Raw genomic sequence first — 13,342 nt, forward strand, 5'->3', positions numbered from 1 at the left:
AGGGGGCTGTCTGTATTCCAGTAAGAGGGATTAAAGGTGTGTGCTAAGGGTGAGCTGCACCACAAGGAGAATCAGGTTTTCCCAGTAAGCAGCATAATCTTGGGGTTCACGGTGTGGTCAAATATCCTGCAACACTAGCGAGCCCAGCCTCAGACCTATTGCTATGTTGATCAAGACAGTCTTCTGGATCTCTGGGTACTACTGTTGAGGGTTCAACCAACTATGGACTGAAAACACCACAATAAACAGTTTGGATGACAGAAAGACCTGGATTAAAGCAAGAATAGCAGTAGCAGCAATAACGACCAACTGGACATGGTGGCTCAATCTCCTAACCCCAGCCTTTGGGAGGCTGAGGCAGGAGGTTTTCTGAGAACCTGCGCTACCAAGTGAGACCCGGACTCGAAGTAACAATAAAGGCAGACATGGTGTGGTAGCCCACACCTCTAAGCCCAGGTGATGAGGAGGTACAGAGTTGGAGTCTGTGTGAGTGCCTGGAGGAGCAAATAGCAAAGGTCCTGCTTTTCAGGGGCAGTTGAAACGCTCCCGGCAGAATTTTACTCAATCTTGTTTGCAGGATGGAAAAGGAAAAGTTTCTTACAGTTCTCTCTTCCTTCCTTCTTTCCTTTCTCTCTCTTTCCTTCCTTCCTTCCTTCCTTCCTTCCTTCCTTCCTTTCTCTTTCTTTTTCTTTCTTTTCTTTCTTTCTCTTCCTTCCTTCCTTCCTCCCCCTCTCTTCCTTCCTTTCTTCCTTCCTTTCTTTCTTTCTTTCTTTCTTTCTTTCTTTCTTTCTTTCTTTCTCTCTTAACTCTTTCTTTTTTTCAAGCAACATTTCAGAGCAATGGTTTCAAACCAGACAAAACACTAGCACCATCCTTCCTTGTCCCAGTGACACCAAACTCACTCACCTGGCCTTGGGGAGGCCTGGGCAAGAGTAGGAAAACTGGGTAATAGGTGATCACATCTCTGCTGCAGAGATGTGTCACGTGTCAAAGCACAGTCCTTTCTGACAGGGACAGCCACTGGGGATGAAATTATGTTCAGCCACAGCGGCTCCCGCGGTCTACTTCTGATTCTAAACCCCTTGCTATGTCTTCTAAGGGAGATGCCATATGTAGGGGCTTTGGAGTTAGAAAGACCTTGTTTCACATCTGCCCTCTGCCACTTAGCACCCATGGGGCCTTGAGCAAACCTCTTCAGCTGATCTTTGGTTTCATTTGGCACAAGTAAAAGGTAACAACTCCTCTAGCCTCGAGGTCGTAGGAGATGGTACATTTTAAACCTCTGGCCCCTGGAAGGTTATGCAATAATTTTGAGAGTTGGTTATGACAGCCACACCAGCTTGCACCAGAGTTCTTAGTTATGTTTCTTGTTGCTGTGATTAAGTACTTGACAAGAAGCAACTTCAGAGAGGAATGCTCACTGGAACTACTTATGTAGACAAGACTCACCTCAAACTCATGGAAATTCTCCTGCCTCTGTCTCTCGATGACTGGGATTGTGGATGTGCACGCTTGTCCCAGGTTTGGGACTTTAATCTTTAGAGAGCAAATATGTCTCTCCCCGGGGACTTTTCTCAGTCCAGATTCAATTACCAGATCAAAGGGGGGCAATACTTGTTTTTCCCAAAGGCCAGAGATCTTCACTTGGGACAAAGCCATACGAAAGCCTTTTTAGTTCCCAGCACTTGGCCAAATCACACTATGCTTGATGAGATGACATCTCTGAGAAAGGCCAGGATATCTAAGTTGCTGGTGGGATCTGGCCTCTTGCTCCAAGAAGAGAAAGGGCCAGGACTGTATATTTCCAACACGGGAGAGATTTATTAAGACCAACTTTGTTTATCTCTAACATCCCGAGAACAAGCTCTGAAGTCTGAGGAGATGCAGAATTCTGGAAGGAATTCATATTGGTTATCTGATGAGACCATCATAAATATCAAGAAAGTTGCCTTTTGCCTTAATTTGGCAACCGTGTGAAGAATTTTCATCAGTTAAAAGGAAAAAAAAAGCCGAGAGAAGAAAGAACAACTCCTGTTTCTACCAATGCTAACAAACACTTGAGCCTTCCTTCTGTGCCAATAGATTTGAGTGTGCCGTAAAGTGGTTTATTACCCCCGGTTCATCCTGAACTTCCACAGCTGGACGACGGAATACCGGAGCGAACAGCATGATTTCCACCAAAGCTTAGTGTGCCGATGTTGGTGGAAAGACTGTGTGGCAGGACCTTCCACATCCTACTTGCTTAAGCCTTAGGCATCTGTTAGGAATACTCCATAAATACAGGTTGGATTGCATTGATGTCAGTTAAGCTTGCAAAAGTGCTTCTCACTAGAGAGAGGAATTGTGTGCATGCATGTGTGCATGTGTGTATACTGATAGGAATTGAACCCGGAGCCTTGCACACACTAGGCAAGCAGTCTACCACCTGAGCTGAATCTTCAGTAAGGAATGATTTAAAAGGCATCTTATATTATTATTATTATTATTATTATTATTATTATTATTATGTTTGTATATGCATGTTGGTATGTATGTATATGCATGTTGGAGAATGTGTGGGAATGCGTGTATAGGCACATGTGTGTGTGCAAGTATGGAGGCCTGGAATCGCGGTATCTCCCTCAATTACATCCCCAACTTTATTTTATTAACACAGGATCTCTCACGAAACTCAGAGCTCACCAGTTCTGACCAGGGTAGCCCTGACTTGTCCCAGAACTCCTGGTCTTGGCTTTGTGAGTGTTGAGACCACAGGCAGCCATGAAGCCTACCCAGATTTTGATGTGGGTCCTGGGGATCCAAACTCTGGTCCTCATCCTTGCCTGGCAAGTGGGCAAGTGCTTTATCCTCTGAGCCACCGTCTGAGCCCTGTGTCCTGGTTTTTTGTGTATCTGCTTTTCTTAGAGTATAATGGTGGAGGTCTCAAGACACAGCTGTAGGGTTTGGAGAGAGGACTCTGTAAAGTGCCGCCCAGGCTTGGGGCCTGATGGACAGGCTCTTCAGCGTCCATATCTTTAACAAGCCGTGTGTGGCTGCACCTGCCTGGAACTGCAGTGTTGGGAGGCAGCAGGAAGAGAATGGAAAAGAGAGAGTGGTGCCTAGCCATTGACTAACTGGTCTTAGCAATCAGTGAACTCCAGGTCCACTGAGAGACCTTGCCTCACACAACAAGTAACCAAGGAAGACAGTCTTCATTACACACACGCTCCCATACATGTGTATACACACACATTCTCTCTCTCACACACATTCTCTCTCTCTCTCTCTCTCTCTCTCTCTCTCTCTCTCTTATAGCAGCTAGTGTATTTCAGAATGACTTCAATTTTTTTTCTCAAAACACAAAACAAAACAACCAAACCTTTGGTTTCAGTCTTCTAAGACAATTTCTCGAAAGGAAATACATTTTCAAGCTGTGAAGACAAGCGCCCAAATCTTTTCTGTCCCACATATCTGTGGAGGAGACAGCCACACATGGTCCTACGGAAAGGGAGGAGGCAGGTCGTGTTTTCAGCAAACGCTTCCAACGCTTGTCCTAGCAGGACTGTGCTTGGGAGAGCAGCTCCGGGCTGTGTCTTTACGGCCCTCGCAACGACTCTGAACTTGAAGAACTGAGCTCCGCTATCAGCTCTATCTGCATTTAACTCCAGAAGGAACTGGATTGTTTTGCAGAAAGTCAAATGGAAGAGTTTCATCTGCAAGCATAGGAGAAACGTTACCCAAAAAGGCAAAGCGGGTTCTCTCTCAGGCAGATCAGAGATGCTACAGAGCACAGAGCAGCAATGGCACTGGCCAGTTATTTCCAGAATCGGGTTCTTTAAAAAAAAATTAAAATTGCATTTTTTTTATATACTAAGTTTGTGCTAACTTCAAAAGACAGCTTGTGGGAGTTGATGATCTCCCTCCACTGGAGACCAAATGTAGGCCATCAGTTTTGGCCTTCAGAACACAGGGTTATTTTAAAAAATTATTTATCTTTTATTTTTAATGTATGTGTGTGAGGTTATGTGTGGCCCATGTACATGCAGAATTCTGCAGGGCAGAAGAGGGCATCAGACTCTGGAACTGGAGTTACAGACAGTTATGGGCCGCCATGTAGATGCTGAGAACTGAACCCAGGTCCTCTGGAAGAGCAGCCAGTGTTCTTAAGCATCTCTCCAGACCAGAGAATGCAGGGTTCATGTGTATAGTTTTATGTCAACTAGAAAATGGTTAGTTCATCCTGTAAAAAGATTTCTTTTTCTAATTATGAAATTAATATTTGATCATCGGAATAACTGGGAAATATGAATGACAAACAGAAATATAGAACGTTCTAATTCCACCACGGAGAAAATCTCTGTATGTGGAAGCATTATACATGTGTTCAAAAATAAAAAATTATTGTCTTTAAAACAATGGCTGCTCCTCTTGATAGGAATCCTTGCCCTGGAGAATAAGGAATGTCTCCACACCATGTACACGATGGCACCACTAACTGCTTTTAGGGGTTGTAGAAACAAGACAAAATAAAAAACCAAGAAGTTGGGGGGTGGTTGTATTGCAAAAACGTGGGGCGAGTTAAAGGAGTAAGACGGAGATGAGCTTATTTCATTGTATGCACGTATACAATTCTTGAGAAGAAAGAAAAAAAATTTTTTTTTTTTGGTTCTTTTTTTTCGGAGCTGGGGACCGAACCCAGGGCCTTGCGCTTCCTAGGTAAGCGCTCTACCACTGAGCTAAATCCCCAGCCCCAAGAAAAAAATTTTTAAAAAGATTGTAAGAGCTGGAGGATCAGGGAGCTTGCTGTGAGATTGTCTCCTGGTAATGTCAGAAACTATACCCATAAAGTCTCACCCACGTGACCAAACATTGCACAAACATGAGCTGAGCATGGATGACACCAATGGACATGCCACACTGGACAGGGAAGCACCCTTGAGGCCTCACGCCTACTCGAAGGACTACAGGCAACTAAGGGAAGCTGGGAATGGAGGGATGGTTCTCCCCAGGGAAGGGAGGGGAGGTCTTCCCCAGGGAAGGGCAGAGTGATTCTTTGTCCAGTGTTAAGAGGTCAGCTCTGAAAACACACATACAAGTAACATTCTATGGACCGAATGGGTTATATTTATGAATATATTTATGAATATATATAGGTATATACATATATGTATATGTATTCGATGATAGTGAAAAGTAGAGGCCATGAATTTGAAGGAGTGGGGGGCAGGGAAAGTAGTATTTAGGAGGGTTTGGCGGGAAGAAAGAAAAAGGAGAAATGTAATTTTATAATCTCAGAAAAATAAAAGAATGATTTTTAAGAGTTGAATTCAAGCCATTCAATCAAACCAGCACACACATCAAAATCCCACCATGAATGCACTTTTAGTTAAATTGTATCGGGCAACTTTCTGTTGCTGTGACAAAATGCCTGAGGGGAAACAACTTAAAAAGAAGGAAGATTTCTTTGGCTCAGAGTTTCAGAGGTTTAAGTCCACGGCTAACTGACTCTACCACCTTCGATGCAAGTCAGAACTCCCCTGGGGAGGTTGGGCGGGAAGACATATCAGAACCAACACCTTAGGGTGCTGGGAAAATATTAATCCTGATAAATCACAAGAGAAAGACCCGTTTCGCATTTTTGATCCAAATTTGAAGCAAGCTTTAATTCAATACTGCCCAGGATGATGGACTCTGAGTGGGTTCTTTCATGGTTTCTCAGAAAACAAAGATGAGTCACATTTTGCAGAGGCTTAAGAAGGCAAAACCATAAGGCCATTGTATGTCCAATCAGGTTGACTCGGAGGCAAGCGGGCATCCTGACGTATTTCCTGCTTGAGTGCATCCTCTCTACGTGGGATCAAGTACGTCTGCACAGTCGGCTCAAATGAGCTCTTTAAGGGGAGTGCAAACATGAACAGTATCCTCCGGGGTTTCCGGAAGTATCTGTGAGGGGCAGAGAGGCAGCGTCCCAGTACACTCTTCACCGGCATGCTCTCAATGGCCTACTTCCTGTGGCTACGCCCCGCTTCAGAAGGTTTCTATCACTTTTCTCACCTCCCTTAAGTACCACCAGCCAGGGATCAAGTGTTGAACACATGAATCTTTCGTGAGATATTCTAGAACAAGCTGTTGCACAGGTACTGGGAGAATTCCACCATCTTTTAGAAATGACAAAGGTTTCAGACCAAGGCGGCACTGTTTCAGCTTAAGAATCGAAGCAAAATTCGGAGGCTGGGGACGTAGTTTGGTTGCCTGTAGGCATGTACCTGTGGGCATGGTGGCGGGGATCTGGAATCCCAATACTTGGGAGGAGGGAGGCAGGAAGAGGTAGGAGGATAAGGAGAGCTGGAGAGGCGGCTCATCGGTTAAGAGTGTATTCTGCTCTTGCAGAGGTCCCGAGTTCAGCTTCCAGCTCGCATGTCAAGTGTCCCACAACCTCCTATGACTCCTGGGAATCTGACATCTCCAGTGCCTACGGGCATCTACATTCAAAGGGGCTTGTGTAGCAAGCCCTTTATCCATTAAGCTACCTCCCCAAACCCATAGACCTTTAAATGATTGGATCCTACTGCATTTCAAACTCTAGGAAACTTATAGCAAGCAATATATATATATATATAAATATATATATATATTTATATATATATATATTTTAGCAAACAGTACCAAGTATCAACCATTATTGTTTTGGCCTTTTATTAATATTTAGTTGTTATTTTCTGAGTAGCCCAACTGTACCGGATAGTACAATCGTCAAACAATAATACATTTCTTAGAATTTAAAAGATACGGGGTTGCATAAATATCTGTCGTAGGATTACTGAGCACTGAAGAGGGCCAACAGTGTGATTCTGCTCCTGGAGCTCAGTGAGCACGGCTATCGCCCGGGCTACGTCCCCAGCACTGCACAAGCAGGTGTGGTACACACTTTACAATCCTAGCACTGGGTAGGTGAAGGCAGAACCACAGGTTCAGGGTTATCATCGGCTACATGGTTGGAGGCCAGCCTGGGATACTTGAGCTCTTGTCTCAAAACAGCAAAAGAAAACCAAACCAAACCACTGAAGGATCCTAAAGACTTCCCCACTCGGGCAGTCTGTGCCAGTGGCCAAAAGGCTCTGTAGGGTCTGCCCGTCCTTCTGACTCAGAATGCTTTAACTTTTCCCTTTCAACACTAGCCTGAGCCTGAGTTCGAGGTCTAAGGCTTCTCTGTTCTTTCTCAATTGCTCCCTCCCTCTCTCCCTCCCTCATGGCTGACCTCCATGATGATTAACTCTAATGGCAGCCTTTCCCCCTTTCTTGCTGGCAGCTGCCAAGATTTCATTTCCCTACCCTGGGGTTTTTCTTTTCAACTCTATTCAGATTGTCCTCCAGCTTCTCTTTGAAAAACAAAAGGTTAGAGGTTTAAATTTGATGACTTAGCTTACTGGGCGCTGCTCTATGTAGTTGCATATCCTGATGCCTCGAGGGCTTTTCTGTGTGTGTGTGTGTGTGTGTGTGTGTGTGTGTATTTGTGTGTACCTACATGGGTCTATGTGTATGCACTATGTGTGTGCAGCCAGAGAGTGTTGGATCCTCTGGAGTTTGAGTTACAGACGGTTGTGAACAACCTGATGTGGTTGCTGAGAACTGAGCATTCTTACCTGCTGAGCCATCTCTCCAGCTCCCGGGGAGAAGCTTGTGAGACCCACACTCTTGTACCTAATTGTACCTAATTGTAATTCCAGGAAAGGCTTTAATGGTCCATTCTATTCATCAGCATATTGTATGTGGTTTATAAAACAACTTTCTTGGCCATCGAAAATAAAAAAGCACAGAGAATGATGGTGACGGGGTCACATGAGGTTGTCCCTCACTGGCTTTTGGAGAGAGCACCTGGAAATGAGAGGTCAGGAACCAGCAGCAAAGCACCATTTAGATACAAGACCTTGGGGCTGGCATTGAAGCTTGATGTCGACTTGTTGCATTTTTCTTACCACGATTGAGCTTTTGGTTACAAATTGGCATTTCCAATGTGAAATATTTTTCTATGAAAATGTTCTGCAATTTCTCTGTCAACCTTCTGAGGTTTGGTGGCTCATTACTGTCATCTCAATGCTTAGAAGACAGAGGCAGGAGGATCACAAGTTAAAGGATAGCCTTAGCTACATAGTGATTTCAGGGCTAGCCAGGGCTACTCAGTGGGTTCAAAGTCAGTCTAGGTACCTGAGACCCTGACTCAAAACACACAAAAACAAAAAACCAAAATGACTAAAAATGACCAACGGAACCAAACAAATTGAAGCCAATGACCAGAGCACGGCTCTACTGACATGACACGTGGGCCATGATTTTTACTAAGTGCTTAATGCCAGAAAACTTTCAGATAGGAAGGTGTCTGACAGAAATAGGCAAGTACAATGGCTATGTAAATATTAAACACAGTGACCCACAGTGGTTTGGGTCCCCACTATATCTCCTGAGTCTTGAAACAACAGTGAGGGTCAGAAGTCGGTCAACACCTTCCCTCCCAAACCAAAAGCCAAAAACCCCAACCCAGAGCCTTTATGCTAGCTGCTCCTTCAGATTAAGACTAATAGCTTTTGAGGTGTGGTTGCTTATATTTACATCAGAATGCGTATAGTTCATCTCAGAGCAGAATCCTAGGGCTATCAGATCTTGGGCTGTTTTGGTAAGCACAGCAACTTCAGTGTGTGCATAAGGTGACCGGAGGCAAGGAAAACAGGTCTTTCCCATCCCCACTCCAGTGCGCTGGCTAACAAGAACGTAAGATCACACGTGAAATCTGGTGACTCTCTCCTACGCTGGGACTTGACAAAATGGGCTCCTGGCAAAGGCTGGGTTTGTGGCAGAGACGTGGGGTGAGTAGATTATTTGGGATCCAAGAAGAAAGCAGGGGGCTTGCCCTTAGCGATGACAAATGAGGGCGTTCAGATTCAGTGTTGTGAGAGCACAGGAGGGGGAACGAACTTAAAAACGAAAACTTAACCTGGCTATGCATCATGAACCCCAAAGCGCAGACGGGAGGCCAAGAAGACGCTCACCCTCCATTCCATTATTCTTTCAATTTATTGGTCGAGATGAGAGAGCATCAGCTGCTATGCTCTCCGGGATGTACCGTCTGGCTGCCGACAGGGATGGATTTTATAATCACTTTCACTTTATATATACTTTAACTTTACAAGGTTGCACGCACTGAAGCCGAGAGGCGCCGGGGCTTTCCACGGGACTTTGTCAACTGGAGAAAAGTGCTAAAGCAATTTCAGTTCGCCGGCTTTACAAAGCCAAAGGAGGTATACAGCGATCGCAAATGAGTTCTTCCAACTAGGAGAAATATAAGACTTAGGACGGGTATCTAGTTTTGCTGACATCGGATGCTTTCTGGCTGCACGCCATACACCAAGGGACGGCTTGCCCACCAGTCGCCTCTACTTTCTAATGATACATCTCAGCTTAAACTACCCAGGATCCCATCTGCAAGATTCTGGCGAAGCGAGCTTTGTCTGCAAGGAGTGTCTTTCCTCTCCCTTGGATTAAGTGCCTGGGATGAAAATATGGGCAGATCTCTTCTCAGAGACTCACTCAGAGTGTAGCTGAGATCCCATCAATCAATACCTCAAGCAGTGAAAGGCATTTCGGCAATGTCTTAGTCCAAGGGCTAGATCAACCATTGTCTGACCTAGCCATCAATCCCTTCATCCGAAATCCACTTTCGCTGTGAAGGTTAGCACGTCATTACATGGTTCCATTGTTAAGGATGGAATGCCAGCCTTACAGACACAGACAGGGCATCCTGGTCCATGGTGCCGGGAGGAAGAACTCTGGGTATGATGTCTGTCTATTGAGTCTCAGTCTATCTCATGTGGGTCCGCTAAAGCTTACCCCTTTGCTCCGTTTGTGTCTTTGCCCGTGGAATTTAATTCCTCCTCCTGCTTCCCTCCAGTGTTCTGAGGACCATGTTTCTGTGGAACAGAGTGACTGGAGCCTGTGGGCGGCTATGGGAGCCACAGAGATCTGTCAGTTGCTTGCCCTGTTTTTGCTTATCTGGGTATTTTCTGTCATTACCATGGAGATGCCTTTAGGGAATTTAATGGGGTTAAAGAAGCCTCCCCGCTCTGTACCACCCTCCCCTACACACAGAGTGGTCGTAGGGTTATTTTTCTTTGAATTGTTACAGTTTTTAACCACACGCACAAGCAAAATAGTTTCAGTGATTTGTGGCTTACAAACATTAATCAGAATTTATCGAGAAGAAAACCCCCCACCAATTCCAAATAGCTGTGTATTTTCCCATCTGGTGCGTGGGATATATGTTCATAGTTTTATATGTCATGGTGATTGAAGTGGTTGAACACACACAGCCTTCGATTGTTTTGATTGACATCTATCTCGTTCTTTGGAGACTGTTTTCAAGAGCTCTCATCACGTAGGGGGTGAGGGCAGAGCCTTTTCAATTGTATTGTGAGTCTGTCCTCTGCTCCCATCTCTGTTGTCATGGCAAGCCGTCCCTGTACCAGTCTCAACCATCCCCGTCAATGGCAGTACCATTATGAAGAAACAATGGCATCGCACAGCAGCATACTCTGTACCTAGAGAGCAAACCGACAGCCAATGGCTGTAGTAGTCCAGAGCTGGAATGCTGGAATGCTGGAATGATTAATTGTAGTTATCAACTTGATGAGATGTAGATTCCCTTAGGAGATATGCCCCAGGGTATATCTGTGGCGATTATCTTTATTAGGTTAGTTGGGGCACAAAGACCTGCCTACCGTTGGTTGTTACCATTCCATAGGATAGGATCTCCGACTGTGTGAAAAGGAGAAAGTGAGTTCAGCGTAACCCTTCATTACTCTTTGCTTCATGACTGTGGGTGGAGTATGACCAGGTCCTTCACGCCCTGCCGCTGTGACTTACTTGCTGAGATGGACTGTAACCTCCAACACTGAGCCAGAGTAAACTCTCTTAAGTTGTTTTTGACAGGGCATTTTATCACAGCAAAAGAAAAGTAGGTCTCCTTGGAGAAATCCAAGAAGAACTGGCTGGTTAAAATCCTGTGTTTTAACTGAAAGAACAAAACCACATGATCATTTCATTAGATGCTGAGGAAGCATTTGACAAAATTCAACACCCCTTCATGATAAAAGTCCTGGAAAGAATAGGAATTCAAGGCCCATACCTAAACATAGTAAAAGTCATATACAGCAAACCAGTAGCTAACATCAAACTAAATGGAGAGAAACTTGAAGCAATCCCACTAAAATCAGGGACTAGACAAGGCTGCCCACTCTCTCCCTACTTATTCAATAAGTTCTTGAAGTTCTAGCCAGAGCAATCAGACAACAAAAGGAGGTCAAGGGGATACAGATCGGAAAAGAAGAAGTCAAAATATCACTATTTGCAGATGATATGATAGTATATTTAAGTGATCCCAAAAGTTCCACCAGAGAAATACTAAAGCTGATAAACAACTTCAGCAAAGTGGCTGGGTATAAAATTAACTCAAATAAATCAGTAGCCTTCCTCTACACAAAAGAGAAACAAGCCGAGAAGGAAATTAGGGAAACGATACCCTTCATAATAGTCCCAAATAATATAAAATACCTTGGTATGACTTTAACCAAGCAAGTAAAAGATTTATATGATAAGAACTTCAAGCCTCTGAAGAAAGAAATTGAAGAAGACCTCAGAAGATGGAAAGATCTCCCATGCTCATGGATTGGCAGGATTAATATAGTAAAAATGGCCATTTTACCAAAAGCAATCTACAGATTCAATGCAATCCCCATCAAAATACCAATCCAATTCTTCAAAGAGTTAGACAGAACAATTTGCAAATTCATCTGGAATAACACAAAACCCAGGATAGCTAAAACTATCCTCAACAATAAAAGGACTTCTGGGGGAATCACTATCCCTGAACTCAAGCAGTATTACAGAGCAATAGTGACAAAAACTGCATGGTATTGGTACAGAGACAGATAGATAGACCAGTGGAATAGAATTGAAGACCCAGAAATGAACCCACACACCTATGGTCACTTGATTTTTGACAAAGGAGCCAAAACCATCCAATGGAAAAAAGATAGCATTTTCAGCAAATGGTGCTGATTCAACTGGAGGGCAACATGTAGAAGAATGCATATCGATCCATGCTTATCACCCTGTACAAAGCTTAAGTCCAAGTGGATCAAGGACCTCCACATCAAACCAGATACACTCAAACTAATAGAAGAAAAAGTGGGGAAGCATCCCGAACACATGAGCACTGGAGAAAATTTCCTGAACAAAACACCAATGGCTTATGCTTTAAGATCAAGAATTGACAAATGGGATCTCATAAAACTGCAAAGCTTCTGTAAGGCAAAGGACACTGTGGTTAGGACAAAACAGCAACCAACAGATTGGGAAAAGATCTTTACCAATCCTACAACAGATAGAGGCCTTATATCCAAAATATACAAAGAACTCAAGAAGTTAGACTGCAGGGAGACAAATAATCCTATTAAAAAATGGGGTTCAGAGCTAAGAACAAAGAATTCACAGCTGAGGAATGCCAAATGGCTGAGAAACACCTAAAGAAATGTTCAACATCTTTAGTCATAAGGGAAATGCAAATCAAAACAACCCTGAGATTTCACCTCACACCAGTGAGAATGGCTAAGATCAAAAACTCAGGTGACAGCAAATGCTGGCGAGGATGTGGAGAAAGAGGAACACTCTTCCATTGTTGGTGGGATTGCAGACTGGTAAAACCATTCTGGAAATCAGTCTGGAGGTTCCTCAGAAAATTGGACATTGAACTACCTGAGGACCCAGCTATACCTCTCTTGGGCGTATACCCAAAAGATGCCCCAACATATAAAAAAGACACATGCTCCACTATGTTCATAACAGCCTTATTTATAATAGCTAGAAGCTGGAAAGAACCCAGATGCCCTTCAACAGAGGAATGGATACAGAAAATGTGGTACATCTACACAATGGAATATTACTCAGCTATCAAAAACAATGACTTTATGAAATTCGTAGGCAAATGGTTGGAACTGGAAAATATCATCCTGAGTGAGGTAACCCAATCACAGAAAAACACACATGGTATGCACTCATTGATAAGTGGCTATTAGCCCAAATGCTTGAATTACCCTAGATGCACAGAACACATGAAACTCAAGAAGGATGACCAAAATGCAGATGCTTCACTCCTTCTTTAAAAGGGGAACAAGAATACCCTTGGGAGGGAATAGGGAGGCAAAGTTTAGAACAGAGGCAGAAGGAACACCCATTCAGAGCTTGCCCCACGTGTGGCCCATACATATACAGCCACCAAACTAGATAAGATGGATGAAGCAAAGAAGAAAAAAAA

General features: G+C 43.9%; 1 protein-coding gene across 4 annotated transcripts in view; it reads right to left on the bottom strand.

The window, feature by feature from the left end:
- The window catches only part of Cap2 (cyclase associated actin cytoskeleton regulatory protein 2), a 149,415-nt gene that overhangs the window by 47,022 nt on the left and 89,051 nt on the right, over positions 1 to 13,342 (bottom strand).

Source organism: Rattus norvegicus, chromosome 17, assembly GCF_021556685.1.
Source record: "Rattus norvegicus strain SHRSP/BbbUtx chromosome 17, alternate assembly SHRSP_T2T, whole genome shotgun sequence".
Taxonomy (NCBI): domain Eukaryota; kingdom Metazoa; phylum Chordata; class Mammalia; order Rodentia; family Muridae; genus Rattus; species Rattus norvegicus.